Raw genomic sequence first — 25,327 nt, 5'->3', positions numbered from 1 at the left:
TAGAATACTAGGGGGCTGTAGAATACTAGGGGGTTGTAGAATACTAGGGGGTTGTAGAATACTAGGGGGCTGTAGAATACTAGGGGGTTGTAGAATACCAGGGGCTGTAGAATAATAGTTACACACATGGGTTGACTTTGGTCTTAAAAAAAGTGATGCATCCCAAAAAGCCATGTCATTGAAATCTCATCAGATTTCAGGATTATTGCTGAAAGTGATATTGTGCATTTGTGCTGCTTAATTCTAAAATAACTCTATCTACATTGAGAAAACTCTAAGATGATTAGTAGCCATGGTAACTACAAACCCATGTTATTTTTCTCTTGAGCTGGTTCAGGGACACAATACTTGCATAAAGATTGAACTGTGCATTCAGTCAGTGTCACCTGTAGCGGAACAGTAGATAATTCACAGGGTCAATGTAGGCCACCTCAGGAGAAGTAATGTGTTCTGCGATTCATACTGAATATCAATATATAGTGAAATCTTATAAGACATGGCAGTTTCAAACTGAGGTCAAACAATATATAAAGATGTGTACAGTACCAGATAACTTAAATGTCACATAAAACTGTACTTTCATATTTTGTACAGTGATACTGTGAAGAGATCACTATAGAGATGCACTTTACAGACTGTCAGGTTTCAAAGGTCTGTGATTATTTTGTACAGTGTGATACTGTGAGGATCACTATAGAGATGCACTTTACAGACTGTCAGGTTTCAAAGGGCTGTGATTATTTTGTACAGTGATACTGTGAGGATCACTATAGAGATGCACTTTACAGACTGTCAGGTTTCAAAGGGCTGTGATTATTTTGTACAGTGATACTGTGAAGCTCACTATTGAGATGCACTTTACAGACTATCAGGTTTCAAAGGGCTATGATTATTTTGTGCAGTGATACTTTGAGGATCACTATTGAGATGCACTTTACAGACTGTCAGGTTTCAAAGGGCTGTGATTATTTTGTACAGTGATACTGTGAGGCTCACTATAGAGATGCACTTTACAGACTATCAGGTTTCAAAGGGCTGTGATTATGTTGTACAGTGATACTGTGAAGAGATCACTATTGAGATGCACTTTGCAGACTGTCACGTTTGAAAAGGCTACTTTCAGCTCGTTCTTCCACATTTAGATATTGTATTTTCCTCTGATTTCAGCTAGTCTCACATTGCTGATAATAAGCCCTTGCTGAAAGTTACTTGGCATGTTTGTGCAGCTCTCTTCTTCATTGTACAGCTTAAGACCCTGGGATTTTATTAAACTGCTTGTTCCAATGCAGGGTATTGACAGTTTGTGTTCGTCACTCATTTTAGTTTGCAGCAGCCAATGACTGGAATGAGTTTCATCCCAAGTTCAAATCAGAACGGTTCATATGTGTGATTGTTGTTAGCCGTAGGGTCAACTCATTGTTGACTGGCATTGTACCTGCTGAGTTGCTGCTGAGTTTTGTGCTTTATGATTATGTGTTTTACTCCTTATAGTCTGTACAAACCCGATACTGTGACATGGATCACTATTGAGATTAGCACTTTACAGACTGTCAGTTGACTTATTGTGACCTGGATCACTATTGAGATGCACTTTGATGTTGTTTGCTGTAGTGGTGTAAGCCTCTTACCAGGTCGTCATTGGAAATAAAAATTTCTTCTCAATTGACTAATCTGTTGTACAGATAAAGTGTTTTTGAGATGATTATTTGATTGCTATGTATATATATATTACTTGGCATGTTTGTGCAGCTATATTATTGTACAGCTTAAGACCCTGGGATTTTATTAAACTGCTTGTTCCAATGCATTGCGAATAGATATATATATTTATATATATATATTTATGTTTCATATGCATAGCCAGGGTCAATATATGTGACTGGCATTGTACCTGCTATATAATATATATATATATAAGCCTCTTATATATATATATATATATGTTGGTGGCATATATATATATATATATCTATAATGGATGGGCTGTATATTATTCAAATGGATGATATGCAGTGCGGTCATTTACATAATCTGTAATGTAATTCCGACTGGATTCAAATATTCTGCAATGCAATTCTGACTGGACTAAAAATCTAGTGAAATGGTCTCATTTATATAACAAAATAAACCTTTCTTGTTTTTGATGTCTAAATTAGATATCATAGTAACAAGGAATGACTGTGTAAATTTCTGTGCAATTTTGTTGTAGTGACGGTTTTTTCAGACAACAACAACTCTGTTGCAGTGCTGAGGTGTGTTTGGGTGTGCAGTGTACAGAGTACTGACTCAGAAATCTAGACTTGCATCATTTCACACAAGCATGAAAAAGTGCTCATTTTCAGAGATAAAACTATAGTCTGGGACAAAAACAGTCTGCATGACTTTGATTCAAATGGCTGTTTGAAAATATAAATTTGGCAGTGCTAAACCTCCCCTTTAATCCAAACATGAGTCACATGCAGGAATGTAATACTATACCCAACCCAGCTTCAACTTGAACTAGTCATTATTGTAGCTACAGCAGCATTGATGCAAAGAAACACTCCACCAGTCCATCGCTACTCTCGCCTCATGAGGCACAGCCTTCAATGGTGGTCAGTGGTGAGCTGGAGACCCAACTTGACGAGAGATACAACTGAAAAGGAAGAATGGGAAAGACAACCTTGATTAGTTAGCCTTAGCCTTTAACTTCTAAAATGTACTCCCAACACAGCTTTTAAAATGTACTCCTTGCACAGCTTTTAAAATGTACTCTTGGCACAGCTTTTAAAATGTACTCTCAGCACAGCTTTCAAAATTTACTCCCAGCACAGCTTTCAAAATGTACTCCCAGCACAGCTTTCAAAATGTACTCCCGGCACAGCTTTCAAAATGTACTCCCTGCACAGCTTTCAAAATGTACTCCCAGCACAGTTTTTAAAATGTACTCCCTGCACAGCTTTTAAAATGTACTACCAGCACAGCTTTCAAAATGTACTCCCAGCACAGCTTTCAAAATGTACTCCCAGCACAGCTTTTAAAATGTACTCCCTGCACAGCTTTCAAAATGTACTACCAGCACAGCTTTCAAAATGTACTCCCAGCACAGCTTTCAAAATGTACTCCCGGCACAGCTTTCAAAATGTACTCCCGGCACAGCTTTCAAAATGTACTCCCTGCACAGCTTTCAAAATGTACTCCCAGCACAGCTTTTAAAATGTACTCCCAGCACAGCTTTTAAAATGTACTACCAGCACAGCTTTCAAAATGTACTCCCAGCACAGCTTTGATAACATTAAAATCACCATGCAACCCCTTCACGCACACATCACCATGCAACCCCTGCACGCACACACCACCATGCAACCCCTGCACGCACACACCACCATGCAACCCCTGCACGCACACACCACCATGCAACCCCTGCACGCACACACCACCATGCAACCCCTGCACGCACACACCACCATGCAACCCCTGCACACACACACAACAATGCAACACCTGCACGCACACACCACCATGCAACCCCTGCATGCAACACCTGCACACACACACAACAATGCAACACCTGCACGCACACACCAAAGCAGTCGTTTCCGTTTATTAAAGGCTAATGTTAAAACGCATTTTTGAGAAGGAATATGGTATTCCAAAAAAAGGACATCTCATTTGTTTATGTGATGTCCATCAGTACATAGTCATGCGTAGGGGTTTATCAGACCTTCTGGGTTTAGAGACCAGTGCCCTTCAACAACTTCAGATAAATCCTATTGTAGTGTATTTGTCAACATTTTCCTTATCTATTCCTTACAATTTATACTGTAGGCTATAGCTACTGCTTAAACAGTTGGACTATGCAAATCTAATGGAAAAAATGTAATATATTGTACAATAGTATTGATTACACCTCGTGAGAGACTACAAACATTCTTCTGCAAAGTATAAGTAACATGTAAAAATGTGCCCCTCAACCATTACTGTCCTTCCCACTTAGAAACATTTACACTAGCCATAAAAGGGTTAACTGCAAGAATAATAGAATGACGCAAGTTAATTGTATCAATCTGTGTGATCTACTTACTGCCTAGATTGATACGTTGTTGTAGTTGATACTTCAAACAATCCATAGGCATTTCTGGTATTGATCGAATGCTACAGGTTAAATCAGAGCTTCCCAACCCTGGTCCTAGGCACCCCATGTGTCTGCTGGTTTTCATTCCAACTGAGCTATTTAACTAAACCCTAAATTGAACTAATAGCGTCCTTAATTACACCTATTTACTTGTTTTCATGTCATAAACAGTTACATATTTTACATTGGCTGTAACATTTTATAAGTAACTTGAACTTTGCAACTTTTTATGAGCTGAGAACAATTAAAAAAACTTAAGCTAAATATTGTTGATTAAGCAATCAATTAATTCCTAGTCAAATTCATCCTGTGTACATTTAGGTTAAGGGTCCTGGGAAGGGTACTGTCCCAGGAGAGAGATGGTATAGAAAACCCGATACTATACATCAGTCGGAAGTTGGGAAGCCCTGGGTTAAATGTATCAACCTGTGCCATCTAATAACTGTCTAGATCAGGGGTATCCAACCCTAGTCCTGGAAGGCTGGTGTCCCTCCTGGTTTTTGTTCCAACTGTACCTGAAATTACTTAATTGGCCCAATTAACCCTCCAATAAGCACTTCATTGGTCCAATTAAGTAATTTAGGGTACAGTTGGAACAAAATCCAAGCGGAACAGTGTCCCTTCGGGACCAGGATTGGGGACCCCTGCTAGCAGGTTCATTGCTCCATATCACCAGATTTATATCACACCCTTTTTAATTCAAACACCTCATGAACCCCCTTTACCATACCAGATAGATGACCCTTTCTCACGCTTGTGAGGGTGACTGACCCAGAGCCTTCAAACCCTTTGAACTCCCAAAATTACTGTACCCCCAGATTTAAAAAGCTATTTATTTAAATGAAAGCTAATACTTTGGATTTATGTAGCATCTTTCATCCCATAGGATACCAAAGCTTTTTACACGTGGCAGCTATTCTGTGCCAGCACACTGACACAGCAGTTAAAGTGGGAGGAGTGAAGAATTGCTCAGCCCATTGAACTACAGCAGTAAATTGAGGTAGGCCAGATTGTAAGTGCCTGAATTGGAATTTAAGCATTATGTTTGCAGAGTCCAGCTGTTTGAACCCTATCTACAGCCTACACTTTAAATGATCAGGAATAGATAATAGATAATAGAAAGCATTTATGTTAATAAAGGGTACTTAAAACCCATAAGTGAAAAGGCTGATATAGGCCTTTATTGTATTTTTGCTTTTGTGTGTGATAGGTGAATAAAATATAATGAATTCTACCATTCTATTCATTTTGAGGTTTGATAAACCTCTATGTATGACTATATTGTAGCAATCCTGTGGGGATGGGAGTGAATCAGGATAGTGTAGAGGGTGTGTGTGCATGCAGAGGTTGCATGATGGTGTGTTTGTGTGCAGGGGTTGCATTGTGGTGTGTGCCTGCAGGGGTTGTATGATGGTGCATACGTGCAGGGGTTGCATGGTGATGTGTGTGTGCAGGGGTTGCATGGTGATGCGTCGGTACAGGGATTGCATGGTGGTGCATGTGTGCAGGGGTTGCATGGTGTTACATGGTGATACGTGTGTTCAGAGGTTGCATGGTAGTACACACATGCAAGGGTCACATAATGGTGCATGTGTTCAGAGGTTGCATGATGGTGCGTGCGTGTAGGGTTTGCATGGTGGTGCATGTTTTCAGAGGTTGCATGATGGTGCACACATGCAGGGGTTGCATGGTGGTGCATGCATGTTTTGGGGTTGCATGGTGTTGTATGCATGCAGGGGGGTCCATTACGTGTGTGCATGAGTTGCGTGTTATGTGTGGAGGGGAATTGGAGTGCAGGTTTGATGTGGGGAAAAGACCGGGAGGATTGGGAAAGTCAAGAGTGCAAAAGAAGGTTGTGCTCGGGGGAGATCAAGAGATAGAGTGAGAAAGGGTAGGGTAAAAGAAAAACTACTGCAATCATTTATTTTCATTTTTGACCCTACTTTATGATTTTATTTTGTGATTATTGAATTATTTTAAAAATAAATGGCTTGCACCTTCATCTACCCACAGTTGCAGTCTCATTTCTGTTCCAAAAAGAACCCAAACGTTACAATATATTGATGGACATTACATAAGAATAAAATAAGGTGTCTTTTTTTTGGAATACCATGTTCCTTCTAAAAATTTTTTTTTTTTAAATATTAGCCTTTAATAAAGGAAAACGGCTGCTTTAATGAATTTGCATGTATCTATTTCAGTGCAATCCAGTTTCTTCATTGTAATAAAGGATTTTTTTACATTTTATTTCAGTTTCTTCATAAAAAATAATGTTTTCTAGGTAGAGTAAAAAATACATTAACTTTGAATCATGTACTAAGGGTTACTCTTAAATGAATTCACGATCCAGTTCTCGTGTACTTTTTATGGTAAACAGAGTATGCATGACTTAGAAACTCGGCTGTCAGCTGAGCAGAATATCCCCAAAACTGGTTTGAATTCAAAAAAGCAAAGCGGCCATGTAACAGAAATTCTTGGTTGTAAACCTCCCACCTGACCAGTGAGGGCGCTAAGCAGCAAGAGTTCTTTGGATGGGTTGGTCTGACAGTTCTTTCCCCGGGTCGGAAAGTCGGTGGAAGAAGGTGAGACTCCGTTGCAAGAATGTATTGACCCGGAAGGGAAACGACGTGGCAACCACAGATTGGAGAGACGGTTGCACTTGTTTTGCAAGGGGTCATCCGTGACTGCATGAAAAAAGGGGACAAAGAATCATAATCTGTTCCTTTGCATTGGTTTGTAGTGAGTAAGAACCGAGAAGGACAGTAAAAGTAAATACAGTTTCAGAAATCGTGAGCGCTGTGTTTTGCTTGTTTGTAACGGTCTCGTCTTGTCTTGTACGTTACTAGACAGTTAACACAGTTCCGGAGCAGTCGCCAAGGGCCAGCACTAAACCGGACAACACTGCACCTTTGCTACAAATATAAACTTTAGCTCTTGCTGCTGTCACTCTCTCAGCACCCTCACTGTCAGCGCGAAGGTTGCATCTTTATATAGGGTCTGCAGGCGGGAAAGAGTGGCCCTGGTTGGCACGAGGCTGCAACAGCAACAAGTCCCATTCAGCAGTTCCATGAGACGCAATGCTACACTGCCCCCCACATAAACACTTCCCGGCCCGGGAAGAACCTGCTTCAGTCCAGTAGGGGAGGGTTTTGAGAGTGACGCAATGCAGAGTCCCTCCTGGATCTGGGCTCCCTTGGACCGCTACCCCTCTCCACACAGAATGGCAGAGGCTAGCCAGAGCAGCCCCGACAGCAACCGTTCAGTGACTGCGGGTTCTAGATCAGCAGCTGGGTTAATGAAAACAATAACTAAAATACAAGATTTCAATTTAAAACTAAAGAGCAGTGCTGCTCAGTACGACCGTGGAGACGGGGCTCACTAAAAACAACAATAAAACCAATACACCCCATCTCCAGCACTACTCTAAAACCCAATGCATTTTAAAATACTAAAAATGTTTCAAAACACAAACAACAGAATGAAGACCAAAAGCTCAGGCAGGGATGCGCCCGCACATTTGACGGCTCTTTGTTTCGTTTTTTGTCTCTCCAACCACCCAGTCAGGGTCAAGTTGCTAATACTATGACTCCACTTCACTCCACCCCAAACAAACCCAGGTTCACATCACACTGGACAAGTCAATCTCTGGAATCATAAAATCAGGAACATTTATACCAAGTGCTCAGCTTCTCCAAATCAATCAATTTATACGTATGGGAGCTGCAAACAGGAGAGCATTAATTAACTAGAAAATAGAAAAAATACGAACGGTTAAGATGCATTCTGCTGTCACGTCTGCTGCGTCTCGTAGATTTTCACGTACTCTTTTTATTCGGTCTTATTTCTTTTCTGTTTACTCTGCACACACTCTTAACTCAGGGGAGACATTAGGAGGACAGAGATGTTATAAACTCCTAGTGGTTTATGCTCGAGCACTGGACGAGCTGTAAGTAAAACCATATAACCTTTATTTAATCGAAAAGAAAGACACTCAAGACTCATTCATTTTAAGTTTTACGAATCAGAGCAATGCTCTTTCGCTTTATTAAAATGCTTTTAATATTTGGAAAAAGGTAGGTTGATCAGACCTCCAAATTCCAACACATGCAGTTTATAAGCACCCACTTCTATATTTCAGTATCATTCACTATAACACTCTCTTAATACCAAAATATAGTTTCAAAATCTTATAGCAATAAAACCAATACATGCAAGATATAACAATGTTAGTAATATGCTTACCTCCTATTATAAGGAAAAGTAGCGTGAACAAAGGAATCAGTCTGGTGGAGATCTGCAAGTGATGGACCACTTCACCCTGTCAAGCAAAGGTCTTGAATGTGGTACCCCTTTGCGAAAAGTGTGAGTTTTTATAGGATTCGTCTCCATAGGAACACATGGAGAATCTTTATCAAGTCTAATTCTTATCTCTTTGGCACACAACAGCCTAAAAATTTAGAGCCTTGTGTCAGCAATTTTTCAAGATACAACACCTGGTCTACACATCCAATCATGATCTCACCAGCTCATCTTTCGACCCCTCCTCTATCTAAAAAGTTAGGTAAAACATAGTTCACTGGACTCTTGTTGTCCCCACAGGACCCTTGCTGTTCCTTTATTTCATATGTGCAGGCAAAGGGAATAATATTATTTTGAATATATCAGTGTTGTCTGAAATATATACAACATTATTAGTTATGATTATATTGATTATATGTATTAATGTCTAATAATATATTCCCTCATGCCATTCTAGTCTTCAAATTAGTTTTCCTTCTCTCTTTACAGGCGTTTGCTTAGCAGATATTATAGGGAACAAGTGTAATACTATCCCATAAGCTTTCCAACAGCACGAATTCAGTAGTTTTAGCTAAGTTCATGCTGCTAAGAATACCCATAGAACAGTTAGATGAACTCAGCTGAACTGCGGACGACCTCCTATTTTTGAAGCGGCACACAAACCAGCTAAAACCGGTTCGGTAGCTGTGCACTTAGCTTTCCAATTTCCAACGATAATCAAGGTTTTTTCCAATGTTTCTATGGCGAGAAGACACTCTAACCTTGACGCTGTTTGATAAGAGAACTCCGCTCTTCATGCCAACTATCCCTTCACTTTCTGGCACAACTTTAAGACAGGCTCACAGCAAGTTATAAAGTTTTACCTTCTTAAAACCCATCTTCTATTCTTTTTAAAATTACTTTTTATTATTTGTTTAATAATTTATATACTTATTTTATATTTCAAACAGCATCTCTTTCTGCTGCATCATCTTTTAACTCAGAGTCAAACCAAACAGTTTATTCCCTATGGCACACGATTACTAACTATTTTAAATGTGAACTTTTCCTGATGAGAAACAGTTTTATACATTTTATCATAACAGGCAGTATTAAGCATATGGTCTTACACGCACAAATTGTTTATAGTAAAAAGCAAGCATATCAAACCTTATTTCAACATTTAACAACATTTCCTTAGGCTAAAAAGGGTGCTGCAGAAACTTAGCATTCAAGTCTGGGAATCAAGCCCATCTTTATAAGAAACCACCTAAAAACTGTCCACTGCCCAAAAGCTGGCTATGTATCAAATTATACCAGTTTCTACTGCATGATTTCTATATAAAGAAAATACATAAGTTATACAATTACTGACTAAAACAGCATTGAGCGTTACTTTTGATTACACACTTACATAACACATAGTATTGCATTAATACATTTAATTTTAAATAGGCACAAAGTCAAGGGTTTCAGCTCGTTCCCAGCAAGACTCTACTTCGGTCTCAGGTTCCACTCGGGTAGGCTCAGCGAACACGACAATAGGCTCTCGAATCCATCGTCTCGCATCACAGGTGTGAGTCGCCATGGCCTTGACTTCGTACCTACAAGACACTTGTACACACTTAGTAGGGACACCTTCCTCACATTCTAATTTTCCCAGATGCGCCCATTTTACTAAGTGACCCTTTCACACCTCATGCATTCAATCCTCTTAATATCTTTTTGGGTTTACATTTAAATGAGAGAAAACCAAATGACTGCATGCCAGACAAAGTCTGAGCCCAGTCACTGATGACTTGCTTTGGCACATATTACATGCACAATTAACAAGAGGATTATGTTTTACTTTATGTGTCAGGGTTACTTCTGCACCATGTACAATAGTTCTGGATCTGTACACATTGTTACTATACACTTCTTTCTGCTCACATGGTGACACTTTAGAAGGGATGACATTCATCCAGAATACAGTAGGGGGCCAAAACTCACTGTTTTTCATATCAGCAGGCACCTAAGTTGTAGTTTGTTTATCATCATTAGTGGGCAAACTCAATACAACTGAATCTGAATCAGTTGATGAACCATGAGCCTTAGCTACTGAGATTCTCCATATAAAAGGATTCAATGTTTTACTAACCAGCCTAGCTGATTCAACGTTATTTGTGATAATACACACACACACACACACACACACACACACACACACACACACAGACATTATATATTTTCTGCTTATAAAGTTAATCTTCTTACTATGTGAGCAGGTCAGTATTTGGAGCATTTATTATGCAGCTCTATAGCAGTCGGGATTGGGTGAGGCTAAAGTTCCACAATCAATTGTGGGCAGGGTTACAAAATATTACGTGATTTAAAGACTATACTCTGATTGGCTAGGTGCCAACGCGTTAAATCAAAGAGTTATGGCCCTCTTCGCATAAAATGTAAAATTGGTTACACATTACTTAGAAATAAACTACGTGTTGCATTTTAAAATACGCGTTGCCAAAACTCCTTACGTGTTGTGTCAATGTGTTTGTAGCCCCAATGGCTTGCCATACACGGCTGGTGGATCAAAGCTTCAGAGATACACTGTTCGTGGCGGACGGGACCCTCCCCCGAAGCTAGCTGTATAAATAGGTACCAGAATTTGAACTCAGTTCAACTATTTGACACAATGTTACAAGATTCATGAATATGCATTGTTACAACGTAACATAAGAACATAAGAACATAAGAAAGTTTACAAACGAGAGGAGGTCATTCGGCCCATCTTGCTCGTTTGGTTGTTAGTAGCTTATTGATCCCAAAATCTCATCAAGCAGCTTCTTGAAGGATCCCAGGGTGTCAGCTTCAATAACATTACTGGGGAGTTGATTCCAGACCCTCACAATTCTCTGTGTAAAAAAGTGTCTCCTATTTTCTGTTCTGAATGCCCCTTTTTCTAAACTCCATTTGTGACCCCTGGTCCTTGTTTCTTTTTTCAGGCTGAAAAAGTCCCTTGGGTCGACACTGTCAATACCTTTTAGAATTTTGAATGCTTGAATTAGGTCGCAACGTAGTCTTCTTTGTTCAAGACTGAACAGATTCAATTCTTTTAGCCTGTCTGCATATGACATGCCTTTTAAGCCCGGAATAATTCTGGTCGCTCTTCTTTGCACTCTTTCTAGAGCAGCAATATCTTTTTTATAGCGAGGTGACCAGAACTGAACACAATATTCAAGATGAGGTCTTACTAGTGCATTGTACAGTTTTAACATTACTTCCCTTGATTTAAATTCAACACTTTTCACAATGTATCCGAGCATCTTGTTAGCCTTTTTTAGAGCTTCCCCACATTGTCTAGATGAAGACATTTGTGAGTCAACAAAAACTCCTAGGTCTTTTTCATAGATTCCTTCTCCAATTTCAATATCTCCCATATGATATTTATAATGTACATTTTTATTTCCTGCGTGCAGTACCTTACACTTTTCTCTATTAAATGTCATTTGCCATGTGTCTGCCCAGTTCTGAATCTTGTCTAGATCATTTTGAATGACCTTTGCTGCTGCAACAGTGTTTGCCACTCCTCCTACTTTTGTGTCGTCTGCAAATTTAACAAGTTTGCTTACTATACCAGAATCTAAATCATTAATGTAGATTAGGAATAGCAGAGGACCTAATACTGATCCCTGTGGTACACCGCTGGTTACCACACTCCATTCTGAGGTTTTTCCTCTAATCAGTACTTTCTGTTTTCTACATGTTAACCACTCCCTAATCCATGTACATGTGTTTCCTTGAATCCCAACTGCGTTCAGTTTGAGAATTAATCTTTTGTGCGGGACTTTGTCAAAAGCTTTCTGGAAATCTAAATAAACCATGTCATATGCTTTGCAATTATCCATTATCGATGTTGCATCCTCAAAAAAATCAAGCAAGTTAGTTAGGCACGATCTCCCTTTCCTAAAACCATGTTGACTGTCTCCCAGGACCCTGTTACCATATAGGTAATTTTCCATTTTGGATCTTATTATAGTTTCCATAAGTTTGCATATAATAGAAGTCAGGCTTACTGGTCTGTAGTTACCTGGTTCAGTTTTGTTTCCCTTTTTGTGGATCGGTATTACGTTTGCAATTTTCCAGTCTGTCGGTACCACCCCTGTGTCAAGAGACTGCTGCATGATCTTGGTTAGCGGTTTGTAAATTACTTCTTTCATTTCTTTGAGTACTACTGGGAGGATCTCATCCGGCCCAGGGGATTTGTTTATTTTAAGAGCTCCTAGTCCCTTTAACACTTCTGCCTCAGTTATGCTAAAGTTATTTAAAACTGGATAGGAACTGGATGACATGTGGGGCATGTTGTCAGTATCTTCCTTTGTAAAAACTTGTGAAAAGTAATCATTTAACATATTTGCTATTTTTTTTTCTTCCTCTACGGTTTTGCCATTTGTATCTCTTAAACATTTAATCTCCTCTTTGAATGTTCTCTTGCTGTTGTAATATTGGAAAAACATTTTGGAATTGGTTTTAGCTCCCTTAGCAATGTTCATTTCTATTTCTCTCTTGGCCTTTCTAACTTCCTTTTTGACTTGCGTTTGCAGTTCTGTGTACTCTTTCTGCGTACTTTCTTTTTGGTCCTTTTTTAATGCTCTGTAAAGTGCCTTTTTTCGCTGAATATTTTTTTTAATTGATCTATTAAACCATTTTGGCAATTTAGTTTTACATTTAGATTTGTCTACTTTAGGGATATAATTGTTTTGCGCCTCTAGTACTACATTTTTGAAGAACAACCATCCTTCTTCTGTGGGTGTTTTCTCTATTTTACTCCAATCTACTTCTGTTAGTCTCTGTTTCATACCTTCATAGTTTGCTTTTCTAAAATTGTAAACCTTAGCTTTAGTCTTTACTTTTGGGGATTTAAAAAACACTTCAAATGAGACCATGTTGTGGTCTGAGTTTGCCAGTGGTTCTCTGACCTCTGTTTTAGTTATTCTATCTTCGTTATTTGAAAAGACTAAATCAAGGCATGCCTCCCCTCTAGTGGGTGCCTTGACAAATTGTGTTAGGAAGCAGTCATTTGTCATTTCCACCATTTCTATTTCATCCTTCGCGCTACCCACCGGGTTTTCCCATTTTATTTGGGGGAAGTTGAAATCCCCCATTAGTATGGCTTCTCCTTTGCTACACACATTTCTAATGTCATTGTATAACAGATTATTGTGCTCACCGTCTGAATCTGGCGGTCTATAGCATGCTCCTATTATTATGCCCTTTGAATTTTTGTCTGTTATTCTGACCCATATTGATTCGGTTTTATTTTCTTTGTCCAGGTTTAACACCTGGGCTTCAAGACTGTTTCTTATGTATAGCGCTACCCCTCCTCCTCTTCTGTCCTGCCTGTCTTTCCTATACAGTGTATACCCACAAATATTATATTCGTCCCCATCACTCTCAGATAACCACGTTTCTGTAACACCTATCACATCATAGTTACCTGTTAGTGCAGTAGCTTCAAGTTCTAGAATTTTGTTTCTGATACTTCTAGCATTTAGATAAATACATTTAATGGTTGTCTTACCTGAGTTGTTGTTCTTGTTTTGATGCGGTCTCCCTTCTGTTTTTTTGTTGATTTCTCCCCCCTTCCTTTCTAGTTTAAATGCTTCCGAACCTGCTCGAGGATCTTTTCTCCGAGTAGACTAGTTCCCTTATTATTTAAATGCAGTCCATCCCGTCTATACAGATAGTCCTCGTTGTAGAATGTGGTCCAATGATCAAGATAGGTGAAGCCTTCCCGTGTGCATCACGTCTTCAGCCATTCGTTTTGATTAATTATTTCCAGCTGTCCATATGGTCCTTTGCAAGGTGCGGGTAGTATACCAGAAAATACCACAGTTTTGGTTTTCTCTTTTAATTTCCTTCCTAGCTCTCTGAATTTGTTTTGCAGGGATTTTGGTCTGTCTCTTCCAATGTTGTTTGTACCGATGTGGACGACTACTACCGGGTCGTCTCCTGTTCGTTCTAGGAGCCTGTCCACGTTTTCAGTGATGTGCTTGACCGAGGCTCCCGGAAGGCAGCACACTGTTGTAGTAAGGGGGTCCAAACTGCGAATTGAACTTGCTGTGTTTCTCAATATGGAGTCCCCAACAATCATGTTGCCTCGTTCGTAACCTCCCTTACTGCTTTAAAGCCAGAAAGAACCTACTATGATTAATTAAAACTGTGGTGAATCTTGTAACAGTGTGTCAAACAGTGACATTTGCTTCTAACACTGTTTGATCTGTAAAGGTATTTAAAGTTTTTTTTCAGTAGTATTATGTTAAAGAAGAGTGGCCCCGGTGCCCTGACAACATGATGTCACCGGACCACTTTTCAAATGATCCCAATGTAACCCTACCCCAACCCGTAATACACAACCACACACACACACACCATAGAGGGAGTTCAACAAGAATAGATTTTATTAACACACAAATAAAATAATAAATTATTTCTTATATTATATACCCCATGCTGTACACATTGGTGTGTACTGCTGGGGAATTATTGTTTGGTTGCCAGACCTGGAAATACAAAATAAAAAAACATTTCCAAACTGGATTATAATTATCTCTGTCTGCTTCTTTCACGCACTGCATCACATCTGCACCTGTATACAATCAACCACTTTGCCACATGACCCCAAAAATAAGTGATTGCACCGAGACTTCCAACTCTCACAGTACAGTCCCGATCGATCTGTTCTTGTTATGAGCTGCTCTCACAGTACAGTCCCGATCGATCTGTTCTTGTTATGAGCTGCTCTCACAGTACAGTCCTGATCGATCTGTTCTTGTTATGAGCTGCTCTCACAGTACAGTCCCGATCGATCTGTTCTTGTTATGAGCTGCTCTCACAGTACAGTCCTGATCGATCTGTTCTTGTTATGAGCTGCTCTCACAGTACAGTCCTGATCGATCTGTTCTTGTTATGAGCTGCTCTCACAGTACAGTCCCGATCGATCTGTTCTTGTTATGAGCTGCTCTCACAGTACAGTCCCGATCGATCTGTTCTTGTTATGAGCTGCTCTCACAGTACAGTCCCGATCGATCTGTTCTTGTTATGAGCTGCTCTCACAGTACAGTCCTGATCGATCTGTTCTTGTTATGAGCTGCTCTCACAGTACAGTCCTGATCGATCTGTTCTTGTTATGAGCTGCTCTCACAGTACAGTCCTGATTGATCTGTTCTTGTTATGAGCTGCTCTCACAGTACAGTCCCGATTGATCTGTTCTTGTTATGAGCTGCTCTCACAGTACAGTCCCGATTGATCTGTTCTTGTTATGAGCTGCTCTCACAGTACAGTCCCGATCGATCTGTTCTTGTTATGAGCTGCTCTCACAGTACAGTCCTGATCGATCTGTTCTTGTTATGAGCTGCTCTCACAGTACAGTCCTGATTGATCTGTTCTTGTTATGAGCTGCTCTCACAGTACAGTCCCGATTGATCTGTTCTTGTTATGAGCTGCTCTCACAGTACAGTCCCGATTGATCTGTTCTTGTTATGAGCTGCTCTCACAGTACAGTCCCGATCGATCTGTTCTTGTTATGAGCTGCTCTCACAGTACAGTCCTGATCGATCTGTTCTTGTTATGAGCTGCTCTCACAGTACAGTCGTGATTGATCTGTTCTTGTTATGAGCTGCTCTCACAGTACAGTCCTGATTGATCTGATCTTGTTATGAGCTGTTCTCACAGTACAGTCGTGATTGATCTGTTCTTGTTATGAGCTGCTCTCACAGTACAGTTGTGATTGATCTGTTCTTGTTATGAGCTGCTCTCACAGTACAGTCCTGATTGATCTGATCTTGTTATGAGCTGCTCTCATAGTACAGTCCTGATCGGTGATGTCAGGCCAGAAGCAGGAACTGAAAACACACAAGTAACTGCAGTTGCAAAAAAGATGCGTGGTGTGCCGTTTTATTTAGAACAGAAATAAATAAGACATTTTAACAAATAAAAAAAACATGCTCACAGAGCACAAAAATAAAACAAATAACAAACACAAATAGGTCAGTCTGGGCAATCGCCTTCACTGTTCCTATAAATGTTTAAATTTTTTTAATTAATCTCTCCTCTCCTCTCCTCTCCTCTCCCGTTCTCCACTTCTCGAACACCCACACCCAGAGCAGGGAGAGCTGCAGGCTTAAATACCGTGGCCGAGGGGTTTAACTAGTTTGTAATTATTCTATTACCCCTCGGCCACAATCTGCACGAGTTTATTAGTTTGTGTGACTGCCGGCTAGCATTAAAAACAAATACACAGTATTCTGCAGTCATATATATACAAATACAATCAATAAATCATAATACAAACACAAAATAACACGATACAGGGGTGGAGGGGGAGACCCCGTTCTAAAAATAAATACAATACATATAAACAGCAGGACCTTCCTACCGCCCTGCTACTAGTACTATAAGCAGAGCAGTTTTATTATTCACTGGTACTACAAGCAGAGCGGTCGTTCAATAGTTTTATTATTCATTGTTCTTTATGTTTGGGGGATAAACAAGAAAAAAAGAGAAACTGTTGCTGCAGAAACCTATTGTTATAACCCAGACAATACAACCCTAGTTATACAATGTATACAGTGCAGGTTCATGTCCTGGCTGTGTGATAGGCCAGTCTTCACTGGGGACTCTGCAGGGAGCGTTGCATTAGCTCCGTGTGGTGTGCAGGGTGAGTCATACAGTGTAGCTTCATGTCCTGGCTGTGTGATAGGCCAGTCTTCACTGGGGACTCTGCAGGAAGCATTGCATTAGCTCCGCGTGGTGTGCAGGGTGAGTCATACAGTGTAGGTTCATGTCCTGGCTATGTGATAGGCCAGTCTTCACTGGGGACTCTGCAGGAAGCGTTGCATTAGCTCCGTGTGGTGTGCAGGGTGAGTCATACAGTGTAGCTTCATGTCCTGGCTACGTGATAGGCCAGTCTTCACTGGGGACTCTGCAGGAAGCGTTGCATTAGCTCCACGTGGTGTGCAGGGTGAGTCATACAGTGTAGGTTCATGTCTTGGCTGTGTGATAGGCCAGTCTTCACTGGGGACTCTGCAGGGAGCGTTGCATTAGCTCCGCGTGGTGTGCAGGGTGAGTCATACAATGTAGGTTCATGTCCTGGCTGTGTGATAGGCCAATCTTCACTGGGGACTCTGCAGGGAGCGTTGCATTAGCTCCACGTGGTGTGCAGGGTGAGTCATACAGTGTAGGTTCATGTCTTGGCTGTGTGATAGGCCAGTCTTCACTGGGGACTCTGCAGGGAGCGTTGCATTAGCTCCACGTGGTGTGCAGGGTGAGTCATACAATGTAGGTTCATGTCCTGGCTGTGTGATAGGCCAATCTTCACTGGGGACTCTGCAGGGAGCGTTGCATTAGCTCCGCGTGGTGTGCAGGGTGAGTCATACAGTGTAGGTTCATGTCTTGGCTGTGTGATAGGCCAGTCTTCACTGGGGACTCTGCAGGGAGCGTTGCATTAGCTCCACGTGGTGTGCAGGGTGAGTCATACAGTGTAGGTTCATGTCCTGGCTGTGTGATAGGCCAATCTTCACTGGGGACTCTGCAGGGAGCGTTGCATTAGCTCCACGTGGTGTGCAGGGTGAGTCATACAGTGCAGGTTCATGTCCTGGCTATGTGATAGGCCAGTCTTCAGTGAGGACACTGCAGGAAGCGTTGCATTAGCTCTGGGGCTCCCAAAATTTAGGGTGGCAAAACCGGCAGGGACTGTTTCCAGTGTTGGGCACATTACTGAAAATATTTCATAATTCTATGCATTTTCTTTTAATGCAAACATGTACCTGGTGGTGATGAGTAAAACATCAGCACTCTCGCATTCATCACATACATCTGCAATAAAACTTATGGTTTCCTTTCATTTAGAAATAAATTATTAGGCAATAAAGTGGAAGTATTACAAATTGCAACAGTTGCTTTTACCCTAGTGTGATACAGACTGAGGCCCTGTTTTGTTTACAAAACTTGCATTGCTGGCTTATTTTTCCAAAAAATAAAAATTAACTTATCTTTCTTTTACTCCTTCCCTGATTTCCGAGCTGGAATAATAGTATTTATTTATTTATTTATTTATTTATTTCTTAGCCGAGATTCCCAGGTCAGCGAGATAGGATAGGAGAATAGAGTGATCGACAGTATCAAAGGCAGTAGAGAAATCTAGGAGAATTAGGACAGAGGAGAGAGAAGAAGTACAGGCAGAGTTTAACGAGTTAGTGACAGACAGGAGAGCGGTTTTCGTGGAGTTAGCAGAGCAGAACCCAGATTGCAGAGGGTCGAGCAGAGAGTGGTTAGACAGGAAAGCAGACAGCTGGCAGTGTACTGCCCGCTCGAGGATTTCAGAGAGGAAGGGTAAGAGGGAGACAGGACAGTAGTTGTGGAGGGAGGTGGGGTCTGGTAATTCATTTATTAAATGTGTTAAACAGGTTTTTACAATTTGTGTAGCATAAATACATTTCATTTTGACCTATAAACAATGTACGATACATTTCCTGACTTACTAATTTCGCGTACGAAGAAAAAATAATGCAATAAAACTAAGAATAGCAAATCAGAAATAGCAGCATCAAAATGTGTATAGAAAAAAGAACTATATGGTGATGAAGCAGTAAATGTACACATGATGGGGTGATGCAATAGATGTGGCCACCACTGTGTTATGCTTAATTTTACAATCCTCTGTGTAAGTTCATAATAGTATAAACAATGTTTGTAGTTCAGCCAGACTTCCAGGTTGACTGGAAAAAAACGACTGTTTTAATCCTGTATCTAGTCAGTATTAAAATACTAAGCTGGGGAAAGGAAAAGCGTTCCACTGTTTTTTCGGGTTGGGTCGGATCTGGGTCAGAATTTGGCATCGGGTCGGGTAAATAACTGTTGGTTCTTGTTAAGCTCTTGAGTTAAGGGGAATGAAAGCAATGAATACAGGACAATGGGTAATCGGGGAAATGTGCAAATTTAACTGCCTTAGCCTATTCACTATTAAACATAAAACATGCTGTTCTTCGTAGTGCTGTGGCAGTGCTTGATGCCACGGTACAAGATCCTTTCTCAGGTTTTGGTTTTGCAGCTTTCACGTCAGCAGTTGTTGACTTTCCCACACCATACTCTTTAGCAAGTTGAACAGCAAGTTCACCTCTTTCCATCCATTAAATCATTTTCAGCTTTTCAGCTACAGGACGGTCTTTTTTCATTTGGTAACCATTTTGAAACTGTTGGGGGGGGGCTTGCAGTGCAGTTAATAAGACGATTTGAATCATATATATATACAGTTCAATAGGCAACAAATAGGCAACCATATAGAAAAATAGGAGCCAGCAGGTGCCAAAAATTCTACAGTTACTTTGAGATATATAAGAAGATGCTGCATTGAAGATCTCAGGGTGGCCAAGTGGCAGCTACTCTCAAGTAGGCACTTTTATCCAAATAACTGTCCAGGTAAAAAGAACATTGTAAAAATAAGCAGTCAGGCACTATATATAGTATATACAGTGTATATGATTTCAAGTGGGAATAACAAATCATTGTGTCCTTAATAACCATGTGCAATATTTGCAAAGTTCTTATTCTACATTGCAAAGCATCTTCGTGTGCACAGTCCCATATATATTGAGAGGTATGTGCGCTTAAAATATAAATGGACATATTAAAACATCTTTTTGGGGGGTTTTACAGGGTTCCCGGGGCAAGAAGAGAAACCAGGTGACAAGAGAGTGAAGTGTGAAATTTGTAAAGTAAGCTATAATGCTTTAAAGCACCAAGAAGCCCTGAAGAAGATGAAATTAGTACACAGTCTAAAGAGAGTTCTGTCTGTAGTGTACCTTCTGAAATTCCATGACCAGAAGCAGGTGATCAAGAGAGTGAATGGAGACAAAGCATTTGCCAAATAAAAGAAAGCTAGAAAACTGGCAGAAATCAACATATCCCCCAAAAACTTATCCGATGTCATCCTTTCCTGTAGGAAATTAAATACTGAAAACCTGTCTGACAGCGAATATGAAGAACAGTGGGAAACCACTGAAGAAAGAGAAATGGCTGCAAATATTGAAGGAATTTCTCAGGATTTGGATGAGGTAGCAGAACAGCTATCCTCAAGGCCAGCTATAGTTCAAGATAAAGTTTGTTAGATGGTTATGTCTATTTTAATGGTGTGGCAAGCCCATTTTTTTATTTCTGACTTGGTAATAGATATCTGGATGACATTTTTTAAAGATATGCTGTCTGTCTTTGCTGAACAAGGAGGTATCTGTGACAAAAAAAAAGTTTGTTCATGAAATATCTATGGAAAAATGATGTTTATCTGACCATCTTGAACATTATAAGAGAAAAAAAATATTCTCGCAGGCATTATAACAGACATGGGCAGTGAGCCAAAAACAAATACATTCCTGTCTTACCTTGAGGAACAATCAAAAGAACCCTGCTACATGGATTTAGTCTGCAGTCAGTGGAACAAGGTAGAAATGCAACATTTCCTCTGACTCTTCTTGCTGTTGCTTGTGACATTCCGGCACAAAGAACTCGTGAAAGACACATGGAGACATGAAAAGTATTCAACAGAAAAGGTATGACTTTAAAGTGCCCAGTGATTTAGGCAATAAAATTCAATCAGGATTTGATAGATTTACTGCAGATCAGTGGAAAAACAGGACACTTTATTTTTTTCCATTCCTTGCTTGCAATGCATTCTGTCTTCTCAGCACCTGGAGGTTTGGAAACACTTTGTGAAAGCATGCTATTTGTTATGTTCATATATAATGACACATGAAAAGCTTGCTGAGGCAGATATGGAACTTATTACATTGTGCAACATGTTTGAAGAAGAGTATGGATCTGACTGTGTTACTCCTAACATGCATTTGCACACTCATATTAAAGAATGTATACTAGGCTATGGGCCTGTGAATGCATTTTGGTTCTTCAGTTTTGATATCATGGTATTTTGGGAAACAAATCATCAAACCAAAGGTCAGTAGAACTTGAGTTCATGAGAAGATTTTTATGGCTTATTTTTTGGTCAAGTACTAGAAGTGACACAAGGAGAAGAAACTTTAGCCATCCACCTGCTGTAAACAAGATGCAAGACCCAAAGTCCCAAGGCACACATAAGGATATGATGGTATCAGATTTCTTTGATGTTTGTAGACGTTAGTTTGCATGACTTGCATTCAAGAGATTAACATTTCAGTAACTAATTCAAAATCCTATATGAAAAAATGACTTTGTGATTTACAACCACTCAAATGCTACAGCTTGAGTCAATATACCAAGCGATTTATGCAGCAAGGACTTTTACTGTTGTGGCTTTAAAGTAAAACAACTCAGAAATGGAAGTCTTTTTTTAGGAAGTAAAGGCTCAGAAACAAATTCATCATCCTCTGTAATGGTCTACTGGCCAGATGTGAATGGGGTAACTTATTCCACTCCTGGCAGTCATCAGAAACTTGCAGCTGAACAGATTTTATTTTTCATTGAGCATAATCTTATTTTCCAAGAAATGGAGCCTGCGTTTGAAGATTATTATTATTATTATTATTATTATTATTATTATTATTATTATTATTTATTTCTTATTATTATTATTATTATTATTATTCTTAGCAGACACCCTTACCCAGTACAATACGAAAAATACATATCAAGAATTACAGTACAACTAAGCAAGATACAGAATACAGTGACTTCAGTCCTAATAAGAGCAAATACAAAACGCAGTGCGCTTTGATATCGGGGCAGTTCAAGAGCAGATAACACTGTTTGTTGGAAAACATGGATTGAGAATTGATTAGGAGTTTGTTACGCATGTGGACTAGCAGAGCTTTACTGGTGTTCTTTTCTGAAAAGAGACTAATATTGCAGATAGCAGACTGTTTGGTTCAAATTGCATGTACTGCTCACCACTGATAGAGACGCTGCGTCTACAAACTGCCCAACAATGACTGCAAGCTAACGAGATAACAATGCTGTGGACTAGAAGGGAACAGGCTCTAAATCAAGGGAAATCAAGGGAAGTAATGCTCTTAAATCAGGCTCTTAAATCAAGGGAAGTAATGTTAAAACTGTACAATGCACTTGTAAGACCTCATCTTGAATATTGTGTGCAGTTCTGGTCACCTCGCTATAAAAAAGATATTGCTGCTCTAGAAAGAGTGCAAAGAAGAGCGACCAGAATTATTCCGGGCTTAAAAGGCATGTCATATGCAGACAGGCTAAAAGAATTGAATCTGTTCAGTCTTGAACAAAGAAGACTACGTGGCGACCTAATTCAAGCATTCAAAATTCTAAAAGGTATTGACAGTGTCGACGCAAGGGACTTTTTCAGCCTGAAAAAAGAAACAAGGACCAGGGGTCACAAATGGAGTTTAGAAAAAGGGGCATTCAGAACAGAAAATAGGAGACACTTTTTTACACAGAGAATTGTGAGGGTCTGGAATCAACTCCCCAGTAATGTTGTTGAAGCTGACACCCTGGGATCCTTCAAGAAGCTGCTTGATGAGATTTTGGGATCAATACGCTACTAACAACCAAACGAGCAAGATGGGCCGAATGGCCTCCTCTCGTTTGTAAACTTTCTTATGTTCTTATGTTCTTAAAGACTTCAGAGAGATTGAAAGAGATAATGCCACTAGGATCAAAGGGGGTTACAAGAAGATAACAAAAGGCAGATGTATGGACCTTTTGTCTCCAGGAGTGTGAAGAATGCACTGAGTTCAGAGGTTGTCACACTAGACTACACACACAGACAGAGACACACACACAGACACACACTCACAAAATAAATTAAATTACCGTGACCATTGGTTAAGTGTCAGAGAAAGGGGAGGTGGACCCTCTATACAGAAGTATATTTAATGTCATGCAAACGTTGTAATGATGAGTATTCTGTTTGTCCTGTACCTGGGACCAGACTCCCTGCATATTTCAATAAACCTAACAACTGATTGAAGAAAAGGACTCTGTGCATTTTCTTGAATCTACTTAATCACCATCATTTTTTTTAAGTTACTTCACTGTTGATAGTTACATCATGGATAGCTACGAGTGTAAGTGAAATATAAGATACAACAGATTGGATTAAGTGCAGGATTGAATAGAGTAAAATAGGGCACTAAAGGCATTAAAGTGCATTAAAGGCAGAGTGTTGAGTTGTACAGGTCCTGTCTGAAGAGGTGTGTCTTGAGGAGGCACCGGAAGTTGGTCAGGGACTGGACAGTGCTGACATCCATAGGAAGGGCGAGGGGGGAGAAGGAACGGGCTCCGGAGGCAGGGGAGTGTAGAGGAGGTACAGCCAGTCTTCTAGTGCAGGCGGAGCGGAGAGGTCGGGTGGGGGTGTAGGGAGAGATGAGGGTCTAGGTAGCTGGGTGCAGCCTGGTCAAGGCATGGGTAGGTGAGTACAAGAGTCTTGAACTGGATGCTGTTTCCTCACTGCTTCTCTTTCTGTTAGCTACTATTGGCCACCATAATCACTGTGTGTTGATTAGCCAAGCTTTCATTCTGATCAGATTTCATTTTGGCATGAGTCACAAATCTCCGCCCATTTCGCTTTGTGTCAGAGCTCATTTGTTGATCAACGAGAGAAGACTTGAAAACAACAGAGTAATTATTATAATTAATTAATAATTATTTTCTTTAGTGTGGCAGAGAAACTATCTGAAATATTCAAAACGAAAATTGCTGCACATGAATTTGAAGGCAAAAATCAACGTCAGTGTTTGCCATAAATTACATAGTTGATAAGTATTAGAAATAATTATCATACCAGAATTTGTGTGAAATGTTTTAAAATGGCAAGTGATGTGTGGGACAGTAGGGATTACAATAACACAATAACACAAAAAACAGCATCAAAGTGCAGCTTCAGATTTGGCAAGCATCGGGATACAGATGGAGGTGTGCTTCACAGTTTTCAAACACTGCCCCAACTTTCAAGGTACATCTCAAGTATACTGATCAACGTTTTGTATTTCTGTTTTGAGGGCTGTAAAATAAATGAAAACTAAAATGGTGAGGTGTTTTTTCTCTGTACAAATGCCCCCTTTTCTAAAACACTTTGAAGAGTTTATTTCATTTAAATGTAAGATTTCACTGGTGTACACATCTAAAAAAAGGCAGAAGTAAACCACAGTAATGATATTATTTTATGAAAATGTGTCTTTTGCCACTTTGTTTCTTGTGCAGAAACCATAATACCAGGGATATACAAGTCTACTTTTATACTGTTTCTGCCTGAAAAATATTTTTTCTGGAATAGATCATGGTAATTAATCTATACAGAAACACAACAGAGAAGTACATAGAATATATTAGCTGTTTCATAGCTTCCAAGCTCAGCACCAGTTGGAAAGTCTGGCAAGCTGTAGCATTGCAGTACAAGTGTCAGCAACAGACCAATTTTATGGAGCAGTTTCAGTTCAGAATACTGCATTAGTTCATTATCTCACAGTGCTTTATAACTTTAAACACCATGACCCTATCTACACGCTGTAAGGAGTTATAAGTTCATTTTACATATAACCTTAAGGAAAGGTCAAAGTTCACGATCAAGGTATTTTTTAACTAGCGCTTATATGATTTCCTAAATGTGTTGTACAGTAACCATAACCCTATGTGCACTGTAAGGAGTTATATGCTGGTTTTAAATTTGACCTTAGAAACGTCAAAGGTCACCGGCAAGGTGATTTTTGGATACAGCACATATGGTTTCCTATATGTATTCCATAGTAACCATTAACCAATCTGCACTTTGTAAGGAGCTATAAGCTTGTTTTACATTTGACCGAAGATTTTGAAAGGTTTTTAAAGAAGTGGGTCAGGCAGCCATCTTGCTTTACACACAGAAACCATTTTGTTTTTTAAAGTCAGTTGTATTGACACAGCGATGATGCTTGTCAGCTTTGGAGTTAAGCAACTAAA

The sequence above is a fragment of the Polyodon spathula genome, chromosome 4 (genome assembly GCF_017654505.1).
Source record: "Polyodon spathula isolate WHYD16114869_AA chromosome 4, ASM1765450v1, whole genome shotgun sequence".
NCBI classification, from domain to species: Eukaryota; Metazoa; Chordata; class Actinopteri; order Acipenseriformes; family Polyodontidae; genus Polyodon; species Polyodon spathula.
This window is presented reverse-complemented; position numbering follows the sequence as displayed.